Raw genomic sequence first — 21,371 nt, 5'->3', positions numbered from 1 at the left:
ATAACCACATTTTTTCACACCGAAGTGCCTGAAGTTAGGCATTAAAACTATACTAAATCATCTGTGTAAAAGAGGCTTGTTTTTCAAAAACACACTCACCACCCCAAAACTTCCATTTGCTTCAGTGTGAATTTTTGAAGCTTAGGACTGCTGAAAAATCAGGCTGTTGTTTATAGATGTAACTCACTAGGGCACCAAATCTGAAAATGTTGGTCAATGTTTGTAAAACACACTGACAACAAAACCTTCTAAGTAGTGCTAATACTTCTTCCAATTGGAGCAGGAGGCATGTAAGGTTTGCTGTTGGAGATTTAATCTGATACATTCTGATAAGGAGTTGTCTGTCAAAATTTATCAGTTTTCCAACAGTGAAAAAATCCATGGAGGCTGTTCAAATACAGTGATGTTTGCTTGGAAACCAAGTGAGTTATCAACAGAAACCTACCTTGTTTCCTGTCAATAAATCTACCTGGCTCTTCTAACAACCTGCCTGGCACTGCCTAATTGACTCTGGGCTTCCAGAATAAGTAGTTCCAGAAAAGCTCACTTCATGATCTGCCCTGAAGCTGGGAATCCCTTTTTGCAAAGGATTTAAAAAATGTCTGCCTCTCTGAAATGGAACTGCCTTTGTTTGCTCAGCTCTTAATTTTACCCCCATTTCACGCACAGTGAAACTGAGGAAGGCAGCAGATTTCAAAGATGGAAACCCTCAAACATCTTGTCCCCATTCTGGGAAGATCAGCTCTCAGAATTGAACAGCACAAAGTCTCATAGTCAATTTTTAACCACTCTGACAGAATATTCAATTAGACTTACTCCTAGATATGCATTCACACTAAGCACCAGAAATGAACAAAAATCCAGTGCATAAGTCTGAACACATATCAAATGGCTTGTCTAATTCTGGAGGCAGGCATCTGTTTTTCTACCAAGGGGACCTTCCAAGTCTTCTTTGGCAATCTTTTGCAGTCAAGGATGACTGTCCTCATGACTGTCTTATCTGTGTGTCTGAAGATGGCTGCTGAGGTCTATCTGGGATTGACAGCTTCTACCACAGCTCAGATGTGTTTCTGTGTGGGGAGGGTGCCACTGGATTCTTGATTTGGTCCATGACATGCTGTTTCTGCTGCTCCTGCTTTTCTATCTCCTGTTGTTGTTGCAGTGTTTCAAAATACCAAGATCCCTGCAGCATACTCTTCCTCCATTTGGGGTGGTCCTGGGCAATAGTCTCCCAAGAGTTGAGATTGAGGTTGCATTTTTTTAAAGTTGGCCTTAAGGACATCACTGAAGTGCTTTCTCTGCTCTTCTCTTGAGAGTACTTCTTGGCTGAGCTGGGAGAATACAACTTGCTTCAGGAGCCTGGAGTCTGCTATCAAGATGACATGGCTGGCCCAACGAAATTTGTGTCAAATGATCATCAACTCAATACTCATGGAGTTTGCTGGCAGGAGGAAGCTAACATTGGTGCAGCTGTCTTCCCACTGGATTTGAAGATCTTCTGCAGGCAACATTGATGGTACTTCTCCAATAACTTTAAAAGTCTCCTGTACATTGCCCATGAACTTCCTGGGTGAATAGATCATGGGTGTTGCCACGATGTCTTGTGCTTGTTTTTTCTGGCAGAATAGAGTATTAGTGATGGTAAGTCCATGTTCTGTGCATTCAGTCAGAGGAAGGATGCCACTGGAGTTGACCTTTCCTACTCTTTCCTTGCCGATGATTCTGTTCCAGAGGTTACAGTCCCTTCCAACTCTGGCATTGAAATCACCAAGAAAAATAAGTCTGTCTCCCTCTGGAATGTCAACAAGTACTTGGTCAAGCTGGTGTAGAATTCCTTCTTGATTTCCATTGGCAGCATCAAGAGTCAGGGCATATGCGCTGATGACATAGAATATCGGCTCCCCGCCAGTTTCCAATACGGAACTCATTGTGTTAGTTTATGAGTTCATCCTTAGTGGTAAAACAAACTCTGTGAAGTTGGCATTCTCCTTCCTCTTTACCCTTCCAAAAGAAGGTATAGCTGCCTGCATGTTTTTTGAGCTGCCTCATCTGCTGCTCGCCGGGTCTTGCTCAGCGCAGCTATATTGATGTTGTGTTGCCTGAGTTTTCAGGCCACATTTGCAGTGTGGCACTCTGGGCATTCAGTATTAGCATTGTGCATGAAGGTCCTTATGTTCCAGATCCTGAAAATGATGGTGTATCTTTGTTGGCATCTTCGACCACAGTAAAGGTGATCCCACTGGATGCAATTATCCAATCAGGAAGAAATACAGAATACTGTTTTTGACAGGTTTTGTTTAAAGCACCTTTTCTGGCCCCTTCCCCATATGGGGTCAGCAGAGCAGATCCTGAAGAGGGCTGCTCAGTCACAGTTACAGCTACTGAACAGCACTCCTGTCTCATCCAAGTGCTAGATGACCTTCTTGTAACTGCCACCTTCATGCCAGTTCATGACCAGGAGCTTCCAGACTTCACAATCCTGCTCCTGTCACCATTAGCTGGTAGCCAAAGGGCTTGAGGAATGGCCTAGAAAAGCTGTTTTCATGGAAGACACCTATGTGTGACTTCTTTTATTGTGGAGAAATTACTGCACATCAGCTTTCACACAGCTCTTGACAAAACGGGACCTTGATCCAATGGCAAGGAAACAAAGACAGCTGGAGATCTCATTCTACTGCAACCTTCATCCGCCTTCACAGTCACTGAGATTCTAATAATTTCTTCCTTCTGTTCTGTCATTGAGGACTTGTAGTCCCATGGCTGGGGGCAGGCTTATTATAGTGGCGACCTGTACTCACTGTGTCACAGCAACATCAAAGGATTTATGTGGCTTTTCAGGAGGGAAATCATTGCCACCTGCTGTTCTTACCACTTCCTGGTGATGCTGCCACTGCTTGGTCTGTGACTGCTTATTTGTCAGAGTTAACCCTGCTTATTTCAAAGCTAACTTTCCCTGAAGGTCATTCCACTATTCATCACCTGTAGATGTGCTAGGTAGTAGTACAGCTGTGTCCCACAGACCTTCCAAGTAGACTTCAAGCAGCATTACAAGTTAGAGCTGTGTAATCTAGCCTGAAGTGGGCAGGATAGGGCAGCCACTGCTGTATGGGCTAAGCCAGGGGTGGGCAATTATTTCGGGCAGAGGGCCGCTTACTGAGTTTTGGCAAGCCAACAAGGGCCACATGACAGGCAGCCAAGGGCAGAGAGTTATTAATTTTCTAAATTTTTTAGGGGCCCTGGCCAGATAGAGTGGCCTGGCGGGTCACATCTGGCCTGTGGGCCACATTTTGCCCACCCCTGGGCTAAGCTTTTCCTTTCTTGCATCAGGAAGTCAATCAAATGAATCATGACAGAATCGGTGGTCTTTGGTGCCAAGTCATATGGTTTGGTTTGGGATAACAATATAGGTGTTGATGTGGAGGATTCATCTTCATGCATAGTATGATGAATATTAATTTCCATAGTAATAGTACAAGCCATGATCTAAAATAAAAGGTGGGACCTGTTGTATCCAATCTATGTGGAGGTGAATCTCAGTGATTCATACTTCATTTCTGTTCCTTAGTTAGAGGCAGGGGAGTGGAAAGGGATGTGGATTGCTTTTGAAATTTAGGGGTGTGTGTGTGGGGAGGTGTTTATACCTTATTGTAATATTTTATTTTGTTTCTATGATTTTTTGTTAACTTTTATTGTAAACTACCTGGAATATACATCTAATAAATAAATACCACTTTTCCACATCCATCTATGACACCATCCTCCTCCACATGCCACAGTGAAACCCACTTATCCCACAGGATGTTACAAAGGTTCCTGCACAGTCACTTTGTTTCTCTTAGACATTGGAAATGCCATTTTTTTTTTTTTGGCTATTTGGAGCTTCCTGGCCATAAAGGCGCTGGGTTTGGCTCAAGGAACAAACTGATTGTAGTTCTCCAGCTGAGCCTTCCTTTGATTACTGAAAGAAAATACTGATTTCTTTAATGTTGAAGGCAGCAGGAAATCTTTATATCTCACTGTTCATTTAAGCAAATAATGTGCTTGTACATTTCTCCTGGTGTTATGCAAAGTATGCACCAATAACACCAGGAAAATGGCTAAACAACAAAACTATGGAAGACACACTGAAAATATGTTCAACAACCCATAAAATGCACCCAATATGGACATATTATGTAAAAGGTATTAATGTTTAGTCTCACCACACACTTAAATTAGCTCAAGTGTCAGATACCAGTTCCAGAGTAAAAAAAGTAATTTGTAGCATTAGCTGGCACATTTAAAGAGAATTATATCATAAGAAATTAATTTATTACTATGTGCACCTGACAAGGAATTAGACCCTTTTATACACTACGTAGTTAGGAAAATTTTCAGGATTTCTTTGATAAATCTCAAGTTATAAGCAATAATTTATAAAAGCGTAACAGATTTAAAAAAAAAAAAAGACCACTAGATAATTTCCAAGCCCAGACAGCAGCAGTGGAGGCAGCTGGGCAGGTAGGTTAACCCTTCCCTGCCTGCTCCCCTGGAATAAACGCTGCAGGCAGTCACAAGTAAGTGGTGTTTGGGCAGGGGTGGAAGTGGGGGACAACAAGGGGCAGGACTCCAGGCTTCTGCGGGTCTGAAATGTGCTAGCACTAACACCAGTCAACTTTTGTGTGGCTCACAGTGGAAGGTGCAACAAGGCCCCTAGTTTATTAAATTGAACTTCAATGAATGAAGACATAAAAAATATGACATCTACTTCAATTCCTAACTTAAGTTGCTTCCAAAAAAAAAAAAAGACCTCAAGGGAAGTTTCTGGCTAGGAAAAGAGCTACTGTATAGTGGAATGAATTCAAAGCTTCCCAAGCCAGCAAACTATTTAAGAAATAGTGGGAACATCTACATGAGATGCTAGAAGTGCAGTAGACTAATTCTACTGTGCATTACCACATCACAGCAAAAGCTGTACTAATGAGCAGTAGAATTAGTCTACTGGACATTAGCAATAAATGTGCACCTGTGCTAATGCGTAGTAGCGCCAATTACAGTGCATTAAGTTTAGTACCTGTTATTACAGTGGAATTATGGCACATTAATGTATGTGTAGGCATGCTCAGTGATAGTTAAATGAAAATACTTCAACATCCAAACAACTCAACAACCAGCGCAAAAAAATCCAGCAACAACAAACCAAACTAAACCTTGAGGATGTCAATGGCTACAGATTTACATGAGCTGAAGTGCTGCAGTCATTTGTGTATCTAAGGCCCCCTTACATGTTATAGGTATTCTGCAGTTAACTAGTTAATTGTGTAAATAGCTTGTGACTAGCTGCACATGCAAAGTAGTTATCACACAATAAAAAGTTTAAACAAGCTGTAAAGTTAGACTTTGAAAATGTATACTACCTTTATAGCTGGTGGCTACTGCACCAGATATAAAGGTAGTAATTTGCAGGAGTAACGGGGTCTCCCCTGTAGCCCCATCAGCTGACAGGGCTCCCAACCACAGGGGGGCACCTTTCCTAGTTGGGGCTGGGAGTTCAATAACTGCTGGGGACTTTCTTCCACAGCAGCTGCAGCTTCTGTGCCCTGGTAGTATCCTGCAGTTTCTGGGACGCAGTCTCACAGCTGTCGATGCTGGTTCCCTGTAGCATGCCTCCTGACAAACCCCCAGGATGGGAGGATCGCCACTGCCATTCCCTCGCCCTGGGAGTGTGGGAAACCGTCGGGGCTGGAGAATCACTGCAGGGCAATCCCCCTTGCCCATGGGTGTGGGAATCCCCTGGAGCCGAAGGGTCACCACTGTGACCATGAACGACTGGTGCCTCCCAAGCCTGGGGGGGGAGGGGGGAGGTAGGGGGAACAGCAGCAGCATTGGCAGCGAGCAGGAACTGCCTACAGACACCAGTGGTGGTGTCAGGGGGGTGGTGAGCAGCAGCTGCCCGCAGAAGCCAGTGGTGGCTTTGGCAGCAGCCAATTTCAGGAGGGGTATGTACCCCGCTCCCCCCAAGCATCGCCTATGACTGTGACGATGCATACACCCCGGGGATTTCCTGCACTCCCAGGTTGAGGAAGATTGCCTGTGGCAATCCTCCAGCCCCAAGCAATCCTTCAGCCCATATCCCTGGGGCAGTGAGACTGTTTCAGCAGTGATCCTCCTACCCTGGGTGTGGGGTGGGGGATTGCCATTCCCCTGCCCCAGGAGTACATGGGGCACCCCCAAAGCTGGGAGCCCCTCAACTGGGGTGCATGGGGCTCCCAGCTACGGAAGCTTGCTTCTTGTCAGTGCAAGGGGAGCCTGAGATTAGGCTTCCCCCCACTGGCAATAAGATGCAACGGGATCTAATGCATGATCCCACTCTTTGTCTTTCTGTTGTAATTCAATGAGCTTTACATGTTAATATGAAAATGGTAGAGAAGCCCTTAAATTTCATAAAATATAAATTTGGTTTAAGTCAGAAGTAACAAAAAAACAATGGAGCCATTTTTATTAACATACTGACATAAAGTTGAAAGCATGGTAAAAAAAATGTGGGGGACAGGGGAGTAATTAAAGGCAAAAATAAGACTGTCATGAATATCTGTGGACATTGGGTGCCAAGAACTGCTTTACATCCCTTGGCAATTTCCCCTTCCCCTGTCTACCCTGCACTAGGCAGAGGGGGAATTGCCATAGAAGTGGCTACACTGGTAGTAAGCTTCATGAAGAGCCTCCTTGAGTAGTGTGCCCCTGCTGGACATGACACAAACAGCTTTAAAGTTCCCTCATGTAGGGAAGTCAGCACAAAGTGGCCTTATTTCTGTGGAGGTTCAGGGAATACATTCTGTATCACAAAACTGAACATGCCATTCAGATGAACCAAAAATATTTTGATTTTCAGCAGCAACTGCTAAGGAGCATGTGTTGTCAAGAATTAACTGATGACTAAAGGTGTAAGTCCAGTTTGATCTTTTTATAGAGAGGAAGAGAGTGTTTAAATGCCAACCTACTTTAACCAACCATAAATTATCCATCATCTCAACACATTACTGCATTTGATCTTTATCTTACAAACATTCTATTTTTAGTTTCTGATTTGCTACATGTCAATGAATATTAATTTTCACCATTTTTGTCTTCAACTGGCAACAAATGTACTCTTTCAGAAGCATTAGATCTTTAACTTACTACTATTTGTATTAAGTCTGTATTGCATCAGCTACACAAACAAACAAACCTTATTTTTCCTGAAAACTGACAGGCATTACTTTTCAAGATAATGATATGAACAGATCCATACCTCTCCCCACACAGTTGCCATGCTAAAACGATCAGCAACACTTTGCACAAGTAAATGTCAGAAATAATATTTTACAAATTGAGTCACGGGGTGGATACAGTGGCAGTTCAATTCTTTTCTCATTCTGGTTTTGCACTGACTTCAAAAAGTTTACTCTTTGCTTTACACCAGTATGACAGGGATGAGACTCGAGGATACAAATTCTATGGGAGGGTCAACAAGTTTAGGCAAAAGAAATACTCATGCTAGGTCTAGCCGGCATGTGTTATTAAAGACCTATTGCATCAAAAACGTAGCACCAATTGAGAAGTGTAAAGAGCTATACAGTAGGGGTCCGCTGCCTTCTGCCACTGTGGACTGGAGTTTAGGACCTGACTGTTGTTACAGTCCAGAAGTCTCTACTTTCTACCCCCACCCCTCTCGCTACCCCTTCAACCCTGAGTAGTAGGCTTCTATATTCCCAGATTTTCTGCAGCAACAATAAGCTCAGACACTGAGGAGCAGTGGGCTTTGCCACAGTGAGGAGTGCTGCAGAGTGCAGGGATGGAGTAGCTCAGTTCTGTGAGATTGATCCCTGCTGCCAGATCAGACCTCCATGAGCTGGATCAGTTCTGTTCACAACCCAGATCCAGCCCACGGGCTATGGGTTACCAACCACTGCTATACAAGGAAAACAGAGAAAAGGAAAACTATTTGACTTTTGTTCAAAATATTTGCTGACTAAAGAGAAATCTGTAATCTTGACAAATTGTAATTTTGACCAACCATCACCCCCAAATATGTTTTATCAGATGTAAAGTAATATCCAAGTGTTACTGGGTATAATCTGTTAATATCTAGACGTACATTTCATGTGTTTAAAACTGAAAAAACACAATGAAAGACCTGATTATACAGAATAACTTCCATAGCTGGAATGCAGGCAGGAATGTAGACAACGGGAAGCATTTGGCATACTATATATTAATAAACATCTAACATTCAGTTAAAATTTTTAAACACTACATGAAAAAAGTCCTTCTTTAAAATATCAAAAAACCCCATTCTTTCAGTAAGACTTTCTATGTCACATTTTAATCCTAAATGAATGTGCAGTTTGATAATTGCAAATCTTGGAAACAGTGGATTGAAATGCAAAAATAGACACCTATAATTAATCTCATAAATCCATAGTTAGGCACTAAGTGACCAGTCGGTCTATGAAAATATTTTTTTTTCCTTTGGAGGGGCTGGGAGGTATGAGAAAAGGAAATGCATTTTTTCACAAAACAGTTCAGAGGCAGCTTTTGAACCTGGAGTTCCTCACCACCCAGAAATACCCTCCTTGCCACTGGGTATCCCATCTACCTTGTTTGAATTTGTTCCACTTTTTAGAAAATACTAAATTTAAATATGTAAATAGAGACTCTACATCCTCGTACTTAGAGCAACTCAGGGGATATCTGAATTCCTGCCCCTGCTTCAGTGAATGCTTAGGTGTTTATGCAAAATAGATCATCAAGAGTGATTGAAAACACCCCACCATGACATACCTTTTACAATGGTGATTTCACCTCTCAGACATTTTGTGCCTGAGAGGATCTGAACCTTCATTTTCCACATCTCAGGAAAGAAAAACTTGGGTTTCTCACATCCTGTGTGAACCCATGAATGCCTGATCCATTGAATAAAAGGTGCATCCTCTGTCCAGCCCCTTATTTACTGTAAGTAGCCATAACCTTTAAAATAACTACTGCATCAATACACATTTCATTTACTTCTCAGAAATACCAACATTGTTTCAACGAAGTGACAAAGCATATTACCTCAAGGTAATAAGGGAAGTGAGAAAGTTTCTATAAATTATTCATTATATGTCAGAAAATGATTTTCTTATCCACCTTCAGTAACACCTTAATCCATAAACACTCATTAATTTCATTGGGATTGTTTGCTGATCAAGGTACAATTCAACATTAATACTGGAATCTCCCCTATACTATTTAAATTGGGACACTAGGGACCACCATATTTCTTTTAGGGATGGATTGCTACATAGAGATATACTTAACTAGCCAATTGCCCATCCAGAATGATGGGAGGGGATTGGCAGGTGAGGACAGAGTGCTGCCACGCACTGCCCCATGCTGCTGTCCCAGTCCATTCCCAGCGTTGCCCATCATGACTGATGGGGGTGGGCAGGGGGCAGGCAGGGATGAAGCACCACCACCCAGCACCTCATGGTGCTGTTGCTTCGCCTCTGGCCCCATGCACCACCCCTCACCCCCGGTGTCTGGCTTTGTGTGCCAGAGTTGGGGGGAGAGGCCAGCACCAGTGCCATCACTGCTTCCTTGGAGGTGGCAGCAGTGTGGGGTGCTGTTGTATGCGGTGGCAAGGCTGGTTCCACCTCTGGGCCTGTGTGTCCTCCCCGACCCCCTGCATCCATCACCATGCACTAGAGTGGGGGCATGAGGCCAGCACCACTGGCCTTGCCCACTTGCTCTAGCCCCCCAGTCCCCATCGTCATGGGGTTGTGGTGGGGACAGAGCCCCACATCCAGCCCCATTCCCCCCGCCACTTTGGGGCTGGGTCCGCTTCCCTCCACTTCAGGTCCGGCATCATTCTCCCCCCACACACTCCAGTTTCACCTGGGCTGCCTCCCCATGAATGAAGGGTGGCAGTGGCAGGGGGATGGAGCACTGCCACTCATCAGCCTGCACCACCACCATCTCCCAGGAGCGGGGAGAAGCTTGCCCTGATGTCCTCTCCGCCCCCCTTGGCCAGCACCCAGAGTTGCTGCTGCATCCCAGGAGCAAGGCTGGGGGGGGGCAAGGCCATCCCCTCTGTCATCGCCACCCTACTCCGTCTGCTCAATTGCTGCTGTCTCAGGCTGGGGGGAGGGGCAGGAGGAAGAAGCGAGGCAAGCCGCCCCCTCCTCCACTCCATCTGCTCTGTTGTTGCCATCATGCCGGCCTGCCACTGCTACCGCCTCCTGTCCCACATGCTTTTGGAGCACTCTAATAAACAGACTAAGGCTTTTATCTTATTAGAATCATTTTCAATACAGACTGGGAAACGAACTCTAAACATAATAGTAGATTGTAATGAGCAATGCTAACTTTCTGGACAAGTTAGCTGATAGATTTCTCTACCAAATGGTCACTGTAGCAACAAGTAGCAAAGCTACCTTAGATCTATTTTCAATGGGCACTGAGGTTCTTGTATAAGAAGTGCATGTGGGATATAATCTGGAATCAAGCATCCAGGATAGACTAAATCGTAAGAGAAACCAGAACAGGGGTCGTAAGAGGTCGAGAATGGGGGTCTTGGACTTCAGAAGAGCTGGTTCTTCTGAAGCAGGACCATTATGTAACAATGAGTTCTGAGCTCTAGATCTAGGAAAACTGGATGTTAAAGTACTATGAACCTACTTTTAAGGAAAAGGTACAAATTGCTGAGGGCTTGCATTCTAAGCAAGAGGAAATATTGGGAGGGGCAGGGCTACAGATCTACACAGGGAAAAAGGAACTTCAAACCAGTCATTAAAAATAAGAAGATGATCTACATGCCATGGTAAATGAATTGAGAATATTGGTGGTATACCACAGGGCAGTAAGGAAGTGGAAGCAAAACCTTAGACTGCTTGCTATTACCAAATCATGGCACCTGGATAACCTCCATCTTAGAAAAATGAATGAACTGGCACATGAAATACCGATTCCTCTATCATTCAATTTGTTGGCTCAGGGTAGTACCCTATGACTGGGAAGCAACAAATAGAATGCCCATCTAAAAAAAAATGCAAGAATGATCCAGGCAATTACAGGCCAAGTAGCCTGACTTCAACAGTAAAAGGAGTTTAAAAAAATGCAACTAAACACAGAATAGGACCTAACCTGGGTTTAATCAAAGGCAGATTATGTCAGACTAATTCAATATCCATTGATGACGAGACAGGGAGGAAGAAAATCTTTTCTGGCTGAAAAAACACTGGTGCATGATCAAATGGCTACAAACTGGCTACAGATAAATTCCAACTGGAAATTAGAAGTTTTTTAACCATCAGAGGACTGAAGTTTTAGAAAGCTCTTCTAGACAAAGTGGTCAGAGCAAAGAGGCTGAATCACTTTAAGATTCAACCACATATGTTTATGGAAGGGATAGTGTGACAGGGAAGGGAGCTCCAGCACAGCAGTCAGTTTGTTTGATGCTGAGCCATGCTTTTGTGGCCCCCAAGCTGGAATATAAAGGTAGCTATTGTAATGTGGAAGGCATCTGGTAATCCCATACTTCAGGGTTTATGCTATTGGCACTTGGGGGCAGGAAGGAATTTTCTCCTTTCAAGAATTCTACTGGCTTCTGAGTGGTTTTTTATTTTTGCCTTACTCTGAGACCTTGGGATATTTATTATAGCTAGGAATGGAGGATCTTGGCTGGGGTGTGCTGATTCTTCTACTGTTCATTAGAAAATTTAGAGGTTCCTGGTTTTGGATGGTCCTTCTCTCCCACTCAGAATCATACCAATCAGGATGGTATTTTATCCTGGGAACAGACTGGCAGAAACTGGGGAAGGCAGGAGGGAAAGTGTCGCCTTCCTCCAGTGTGGGGCATGAACCTTTTGCAGTGCCCTTCTCTCTCCTTCTTACCTCTAGCTCATTACAGGGAGCGCGTGGGGTTTCAGATACAATTCCTTGTATTTTGGGTTTAAAGTGGTGATTTTGAGGATTCCTTTCAGATAGCAATTGTCTATAAGTACAAGGGTTTGGATTCATTGGCCTGAGGACCCCCCCTTCCAGTCATATATTCCTACGATACCTGCAAAATATGTGCTTATAACCACAGACAGGTTGTTGCATATGGAGGTATAGGTAAGGGTCCAAAGCAAATAACTGGATTTACAGTCATCTGACCATGTGATTAACTAATACAAAAAACTACATCTTTTCTATGATCATTCACTTATCTGTGTGTTTGTGCACGCGTGCATGTAGTTTTGTACATACAGCTTAAACAATTATATTTGAAAATTTCTTATAATGTACTTGTCAATCTGAACCCTATGTTTACTATTTTTAAAATAACTTAAGAAAAAGGTAATATTTGATAGGAAAAAAAATCAGTCCATAGTATAGCATTCACTTGTGCTTATTGTTCTAAAACCAGTTATTTGGCAGTGTCTACATACAATACAGCACTAAACACAAAACAGAAAGAAAAAAATAATTTGCAAGCTTATATACATACCCAAAACATCTGTAAAGGGAGGGCAGGTATTAATGAAGCAAAAAATGGAAAAAGGCAAGACAATCAGGTTCTTATGCAATGCACACATAATGAGATAAGGTATTAACAAACGTAACATTCACAGGAACAAACAAGAAAAAGGATTTGGGTCATGAATACTAAAAAACACAACAGAAAACAAAGCTGGTTTGGCAGCTTCTTGCAGATGACATGCACACAGTGGAACTTAAATAGCCATGTATATGCCAATTTAAGACTGATTTTCAGGTCAGTAACTTTTAACCACATACTGTGACATTTTTTGAGAAAAGAGCATTTTCTCAAAAAAACAGACTCATTTTCAAGCAATTGGAAAATGTACTGCCCCTTCCCTTGCAGATGTTTTTCCCTTTAAATATTAATATTTCATATATTAAACATATAGACATTAGCGACAAGCAAACATGTCCCTCGGGCATGGAATTGTATTCATGTCCAAAACCAGTTTTCAAAAGAGATAATAAAACTTTCGTGTCTTTTGGAAACAATGTGTAAAAATAATTTTTGATCTAGGCAGTATTTTGATATAATTCTTAGACAGATTAATCTTGAATTAAAAGTCTCAGAAACTGAGAAATATTAAGTCATAGCCTTAGTGTTTGATGAGTCAGATCCTCAAGTCTATTTTTACCCAGTCCTTATTCAGACAAACTTCCAGTTCAGATGGAACAGGAGTATAATGCTAGACTCATAAGGAATATCTGATTGCTCAAGTACAGTTCTTTACTCTAGCTGTGCTTTCTGTCTATTGCTGTCTATTTCTGTATATGTCTTCTTGAAGGTTGCTCTCCTCTACTAGTTCAATCAGTCTCGGTCCCTATACCTCAGTTCATTCCTTCTGCAATACATTTATATGCCATAAAGCCATGTGCTAAGTGACATGGTAAAAATTATTGTCTAAAGAGTTTGGCTTATTTTCCCAGTGAAACTGGATTTTATTGAGCATGCATGTAGAACAGCTTTTTAGCCACTTTATTCATTTTCTGTCCTTCCTCTTAAGAGACTATGATGTAAATACAAGGAAAAGCCTGACAATACTATTTAAAGTAAAAAAAATAGTGATTCATTTTCAAAGGGCTGAGGACCAGCCTCACATGGGACAGGCAGAACATATGCACGCAGGAGAGAAATTGGCCAGAATCAGTCTTCTGTCCATGAGATATTTGATTTACTCTTGCCTGGGGCTGTAGGCATAAATGAGTTTTATAACACTGAAACAATAAAAAAGAAACCCTGGCAGCTAAACATCCCAAAACATTTTTTGGACTTTCCTACTGAAATGAAAAAAATCATAGAACAATAGAAAAATAGGATCTCATGAGGTCATCTAGTCCAGCCTCCTACTCAAGGCAGGATCTTCAAAACATTTCATTTTCGATCAAACTATTTACAAAACGTTGAAACAAATACATGGGTCTCAGTCCTTTTGTCAGTAAATTACCATTAAATACTATTTAAGTATTATTTTACTACTATTCAAGTATTTTATGTAACTTGGAATAGTAGCAACAGAAGACATGGACAGCAACTCAGTTCAGAATATCCTAAACCAAGTGGTTCTTGGGAAATGGAAGACCCATTCAGATCTCTGCTTTAAGCCAGGCATGGAGGGACTTTAAATTGGGGTCTCCATCAAGATGAGTACACTAACTACTGGTTAAAAGATGTTCTGGGTGGGTCCTCCTTAATCTCTCCTATTTGCACTGTTCTTCTTTCCATAACATACTTGACTTTTCATTGAGACACAGGAAGAATGGGAGGCCGGAATTCACATGGGAAGTGGACACCCGAGTTCACTGGTATTTAATGCAAAATAAAACTCCAATTAACACCAATAGGTGCCACTTAACAGGAGAGGTAGTTCTGTAAGAAAAGTGGGTCTGAATCCTACAGTATGGTGAATGCTTTAAACTCTTGAGTTAGCAGGTAAAAGGAATACCACCAACTTCACTTTGTGAATCTAAACATTTCTTGCTTTTTAGTACATGCCCAAAATGAAATGTTCCTACATTTCTGAAAGGTTTGAACCAAAATGAAGTATGTCAATGATTTCTAAATCTTTTGCCATTTTTAAATCATTTTTGTGGAACTATTTGATGAAATCTAGCTGGAAAGTGATGAAATGTGCTGTGGCCACTCCAAAACTGCTTTTTGTCAGTAAATCACTTATTTGCAAAAACTAATCCTGACTGTAAACTTGAAATGCACTTTCTTTGGGTGCCAACTGTGGGTGCAAATCTTGTTTTTGCAAATAAGCCTGTTAAAATGGGACTTTTGCCCTAAAAATTAAATTCAACCCTGAATATACTCTTACTCATTCTAACAATGCTTGCTATTTTGATTATATTAAAAATAAAAACTAATTAAAATAAAAATGCTGTTACGTTCCAATGAAGTTTGTTTTTTAAGTTAAAATGTTTTCTTTTAATTTAAAAAATACCAAACTTCACTATGGTTAAGTCAAATGAGAAAAATTCCTATATGCCTTCAGTACGACCAAGACCAAGTAATTATAGATCTGCTTCAGAAAGCAGATGGATTCCATGATTAGTGTAATTTTGTTATTACTGCAGTATTGCAAAATATTGCCTAGTGACAGCAGAACAACTAAGATGAGGCAAGGGAATAGTAAGAGAAGGCATGTAAATAAAAGGGGGAGGAGGGGAGTTATCAGGTACATCCGCATGAGTGGTTTGTGCCTCCTCCAATCCGTTTGCAGCATGGCGAGGGTTTTTTGACACTGGGAAATTCCGGTGGTAAAAAAAAAAAACAAACTAGAAAAAATGGTGTGGCACACATGGTAGCAGTGTGTGCTGCCAGAAACAGGCCAGCAAGAGTTCAAGCTCTGGCTGCCAGCCAGGCTTTGAGCAGCTGGCTTGGCACCATTGCTTCCCTGGGAGGCCCCCAGGATCTCAAGTAAGACTGCTGGGGCTAGTACAGGTGCTGACTCCAGCCTCCCCTAAGCCCACCTGGGTCCCTTTGCCATGCACCGGAATGTGCATGCAGGGGTGTGCCCAGGACCAAATAGCAGTGGCACAAATATGTGCCGCTGCTATTTGTCCCATGGGAAATGTGTGCCCCTGCATGTGCACACTCGTGGGAATGCACCCATCAAGTTTATTAGATCTTCGGCTAGGAAGTTAGGACCAAAGACAATAAATTATCTTGACTTATACTGACAGTTTGATAAAAGCATATTTACTAATCTATAGGTATAATAAGAATACCTAACTCCTACACAGCAGTTTTCATAAGGAGTTCTCATAGCAACTAACAGCAGAGGCACCCCCTTTTACAACTGCTAACAACAGAGATATTAAAGTAAAAATTTTCCCACTAATTTTAGGTGCCTGCTTTGAACATTTCCTACTGGAGTTTCTGCAGTACCGGTACAGCTGCCTGAAAATTGAACTGTCAATTCCATGGGCAATTCTGAATATGTATGATATTGTTTTGCCCTAAAACAGGATAAAATCTTATATCTTGGAATTTTCTTTTAAAGTGTAAGAATATTTCAATTCAGGGCCACAGTTTCCATCGATTTCTGGTTTCCCTGTTTCTAAGTGCTGTTTAATAGCAAAGGAAATCCACTGATAATAGGAGGAAGGCAGGGGAGGGAACTCCCTTCCCTCAAAGTATGGGAGTAAGGAATAAGATCAACAGAGCTAATGAAAGGAGGGAACCCACAAGATGTGTTTTTAAGAAACTGGAGACCTGAAATGATGGGGGCTGAGTAGGCAAACTGCCAGATAGCTATACAGACGTCTGTCAAGAGTCCTACATAGTAAAAACTACAAGGATTCCATCAGATTTTTATTAAAATCAGTAAGTTTCTATGGCACTTTCTGATTCAGTAAATCCTCATTTTTGGACAGAAAATCCTTTTCAATCAGTTCCAATGCACAGCACTCATTAGCTCCCAGCTGCCTATTGCTTCACACTTCTGCAGCTGGGATCATAGAATCATATAAAATTAGGGTCAGAAGGGACCTCAGGAGGTCACCTAGTCCAACCCCCTGCTCAAAGCAGGGCCACCCACAATTAGATCATCCCAGCCAAAGTTTTGTCTAGCCAGGTCTTAAAAACCTCCAAGGATGGAGATTCCACAACGTCTCTGGGTAACCTGTTCCAGTGTTTGAATACTTTCATAGTGAAAAAATTCTTCCTAACATCTAACCTAAACTTCCTGTGCTCCAAATCTGAGTCCCTTGCTCCTTGTTCTGTCATCTGCCACCACTGAGAACAGTCAAGCTCCATCCTCTTTCGAACCCTACTTCAGACAGTCAAAGGGTGCTATTAAGTCTTCTCAGTCTTCTTTGCTCCAGACTAAATACACCCACTTCCTTCAGCCTCTCCTCACAAGTCATGTGCCCCAGTCCCCTCACCATTTTCACTGCCCTCTTCTGGACTCTTCAATTTGTCCACATCCTTTCTGTATTGGGGGTCCAAGACTGAACACAGTACTCCAGATGTGACCTCAGCAGTGCTGAATAGAAGGGAATACTCACTTCCCCTGACCTGCTGGTACCACACCTACCACTGCAGCCCAGTATGCCATTTGCCTTCTTCACAACCATGGCACACTGCTGACTTATATTCAGCTTCTTGTCCACTGTAACCCCCAGGACATTTTCTGCAGAGCTGCTGCCCAGCCAGTCATCCCCCAGCCTGTTCTGGTGCATGGGATCGTTCTGTCCTAAGTGCAGGATGGAACAATATTTCCTTAGCTTGCCTGTGAGAATGTTGTGGAAGACCATATCAAAAGCCTTGCTAAAACCAAGGTATACCACATCCACTGGTCTCGCCACATCCACAGAGCCAGTAACTTAGTTCTAGAAGACAATCAGGTTGGTCAGCCATGACTTGTCTTTGGTGAATCCATGCTTACTGTTCCTAATCACTTTCTTCTCCAAGTGCTTAGAAGTGGATTTCTTAAGGATCTGCTCCATGATTTCTCCAGGGACTGAAAGGTTATTTCCAGGGAAAGATTTTAACTTTTCTTAAATATGGGGACTGTGTTTGCCCCTTTCCAGCCATTCAGGACCACTCCTGATCACTATAAATTTTCAAAGATGATGGCCAGTAGCTCTGAAATCTCATCAGCCAACTCCCTGAGCACCCTTGGGTGCATCCCATCCAGCCTGTTGAACTTGCACATATCCAGCTTTTCTAAATAGTCCCTACCTGTTCTTTCACCACTGTTGGCTGCTCACCTCCTATCCAAACTGTGCTCCCTGGTGCAGTAGTTTGGGAGCTGACCTTGCCTGTGAAGACTGAGGTGAAAAAGGCATCCCAAGGTTTCAAGTCAGGCATAGAGAAGACGAGGAACCCCAACTTTGTCATCCTCTGTAAAAATTCTGGACTTGACCAGCATGGGAACTATGTGGAGAATCCCATTCTGCAGGACAGAATTAAACTGTCATGGGAGAGTGAGGAGAAAACAATCTTCCCATCCCGCAACAATTTTCTACATTTTAAAGAACACAAGACTTTTGGAGGTTTTTCATGGAAAGCCACAGGGAGCCCACCCTGGAATGGCCATAAGTTAGGGCACCCACCAGAGATGTCAGAGACCAGTGTTCAAGAACTTGTTCTGCCTGATTCAGTTCGATTTCAACTTCCATTTACTACATCCCAGGTGAAAGCCCTAACTACTAGCTTGCAGGATGGTCTAGGATGGGGCTCCCTCCATCTTTTTTGCTTGGGCAGTTCCTCTTTCTATAAAGAAATTAATATGCATTGTGCCAGAGAAAGACTGATTCTGCAGAACAATGGCAAAGTATACCAGTGAGAAGTGGCAGATGTTCAAATCCCTGGCCTAAATTAGGCAGAGCAGAGATTTGAATTTGGGTCTCCCACAATATAGATAATACTTTAGCCATCTCCTTTCTCTTGCCTCACTGGTTTTCATTTCCCATACCCAGTCCAACCTTCCCCCACCAGCTCTTAATCTGATATCATTCTTTCCCTGACCCTATAACCCCAAGTTCTTTACATCATTTCCTTCCCTGGCTCCCAATGTCCTTGCCTAACCAGGCCCAATCTCTCCATAGCTCCAGTCTCAGTTCCCAGCCATGTGCCAATGTCCTCACACAGCCAGTCCCAACCTTCCTCTACCTCATATCCTAGTACTAAGTTCCCTCTAACCCCCATATTGCCATTAGTCTCAAGCAACTCCTGAGTCTTACAGTTGTAGAAGTAATTGGCTTACTTGACTAGAAAAACAGACAAAGACCAGACGTGCTGATACTGCTTAATTCAAATGTTCTGAGATAAGGAATCTGCATTCCTGCATTCCTTGGATTATCTTGATATCTTGCCCTGTGTATTCCTGCATGCCTTGGGATAGCCCTACACATAGATAGTTGTTTAAGTAAACGTTCTAAGTTTCTGTGTAATTTACTATTGTTTTGTTTCTCCAAGGTGTATTTTTTATCTCTTTCTCTGTCTTTAGTATAAATACGCTTGTAACCTTAGAGAGTCTGAGAAATCCTTTGAAACAAACAAGTGGGTGATTCCCCTTGCTGTATGGAATTCTCCCTGTGATCACAGTATAGCCTTAAATAAAGAAAAGCTGGCTCTGTCAGTTCTGATTCAACCACTATGCGAAGTTTGATTTCTTCCACACAGTCTAGCTTCATTCAAATCTGCCAGCTCCTCTCTTCTTTCTGGAGTCATTAAGTTAGCACTGAGAGAACATGGATGGAAGGTGGAGGGCAGACTCCCTGGTCTTTGTTCTAGTGTTAGCCATGACTTGACCCAGTCCAGAGCAACAGATATGTAATTCCAGGAAAAGTCCTACTCAGCCCCATGTTGGAGCATGCTCATTCTGGGCATCTTGAGGGGATTTATCTGTTAAACACTATTGAGTCTCTATGTAGCATATGAACATTGCTATTTTTCATAGGCTTATAATTTGACCACATTTTGATATTTTTTGTAAGGATGTCAAGAAGCATATCGATGATATCAAATACAGGAGGGCCACTGGCATTTATAAGCTAAACTATTATCAGCCTTTTAAAAATAAGGGTAAAATATATTTCTCCTTAGCCTCATTCTTGGAAACAGTTAAACTGCTGTACTTGAAATTTCCTGGAGAAATCAATTTGAGGCATATTAAACTACTAAAATTACAGTCAAAATTTGGCAGTTATCAGCAACTGAAAACAAATGTCTACAACCTTCATAATAGGTCCTACCTATTACACACATGTATACAAATACACACCTACACATGCTCCTTGGTATTGTAGCAACTGAGATGATGGTAGCAGTTGCATTTTAAATACCTCTACTAAAAAGATTGTATGTCCTAAGGAAAGATGTTGCAGTTGTAATGGCTGAAGTTTGCCATTGTACCTGGGTGAACAATTTAGTGAACAACAGATTTAATTTTTTTTTTTTTTGCATATTAATGGATGAACGGGTGAACATGGAATTTTCTGAAAGATAAATGGTGGTGACAGATTGATAGGTATGAAATTATTTTTAGCCTGTGCAACAGATAGATGTTTTTCTTGCCGCTATGATCATTCATCTAGTATTAGATATTCATGACTCAATATATTTATCAAATGGATCACTAATCAACTTTCACTTTTGCTCAAAACAAATTGTCCTTCATCTTTTAATTAAATGATTAAATAAACTTTGGCCACCAGCCTAAATTCAGTTACATGAATGTTCATATGAACAAAATTTATCAAAGAGCAAATAAAAACAGTCAAAATGAAATTTATTTAGCAATCATCAGATATTTATATAAATTTTCTCATACAATTCCATTTGCTAGCCAACATCTCACGCGTGAGTTTTCAAAAGCAAGATTATAAGAAAGTCAAGTATACATTTCAAATTTACAGTAGTCCAGTCTAAGAAAAGCAAAAATAACACACTGATAAATGGTAAAAATACAAATGAAAACATGGATTCATTAAAACCATATTCCCTAGAGTGGAATGAGAAACAATGTTACTGTCTCACAAAAGTTTTCATGATTTAACCAGGGATAATCCTGGTCTTGAGCAGAAGGCTGGAATAAATTACCTCATTATAATTTCCATCCCTACTTACCTATGATCCTATTATTGCAAAATATTTTTAAATTCTGCATTATAGCAAAAATGAGACTTCTTAAAGTTTTTCACAAAGACCAAAAGACAGGGAAGAAAGCAAACAAGTGAACTGCCACTGTGCAGTGGTTTGGATGCTCACCTGGATGTAATATATCTAGGTTCAAATCCTTGCTCTTGAAGAACTGGAGCAGAGACTTGACCTTGGGTGTACTATATCTCATTTGAGTGTCCTTAGCACAGAGGGCACTGAATTGGCTTCCTTCTGTCTGTCCCAATGAATATTTATGCATTTATACAAAGCTCCAACTAGGGAGACTCAATTCAAAATAGTCACCTACCAATATGTATGCTGAGAACCTGGCAGAATGTGAATTTAGGCTTTTTTAAGTTTTTGTATAATCCTTAACATTACTTAAAGATTAACATTACATGCAAACACACATTCAGAGAATTCAATGGTGAAAAATAAATTTAAAAAATACCAGTAAATATAATGGGTACTTTAGTAAAGATCAGGTTCCCTTTCCCCAACTTTAAAGAACCCACCTAAGCAGCTGTTTAAAAATTTCAGCTTTACTTATCCAAAGGTGTATTCCCATTTACATTATGACCTAGAAATAACAAATCTAATGCTAAACCTTAACAGGTACAGGATAACCCCAAATCAGTACTTACACTTATTTTCTCTTAGAAATACTTCTGCTGTTAGGATCTCTGATTTGTTGATACCATGGCTGCAATGACTGCTCTTTTCACAGCAG

At 41.6% G+C, this 21,371-nt stretch overlaps 1 protein-coding gene across 3 annotated transcripts in view; it reads right to left on the bottom strand.

Annotated features, from left to right (window-relative positions):
* CACNB2 (calcium voltage-gated channel auxiliary subunit beta 2) overlaps window positions 1–21,371 on the bottom strand; it is a 419,711-nt gene that overhangs the window by 16,432 nt on the left and 381,908 nt on the right. The gene's annotated exons all lie outside the window — the stretch shown is intronic.

Source organism: Crocodylus siamensis, chromosome 5, assembly GCF_052110815.1.
Source record: "Crocodylus siamensis isolate JL-2025a chromosome 5, ASM5211081v1, whole genome shotgun sequence".
NCBI classification, from domain to species: domain Eukaryota; kingdom Metazoa; phylum Chordata; order Crocodylia; family Crocodylidae; genus Crocodylus; species Crocodylus siamensis.
The sequence above is the reverse complement of the archived record's forward strand: the minus strand, read 5'-3'. Positions and strand labels throughout refer to the sequence as shown.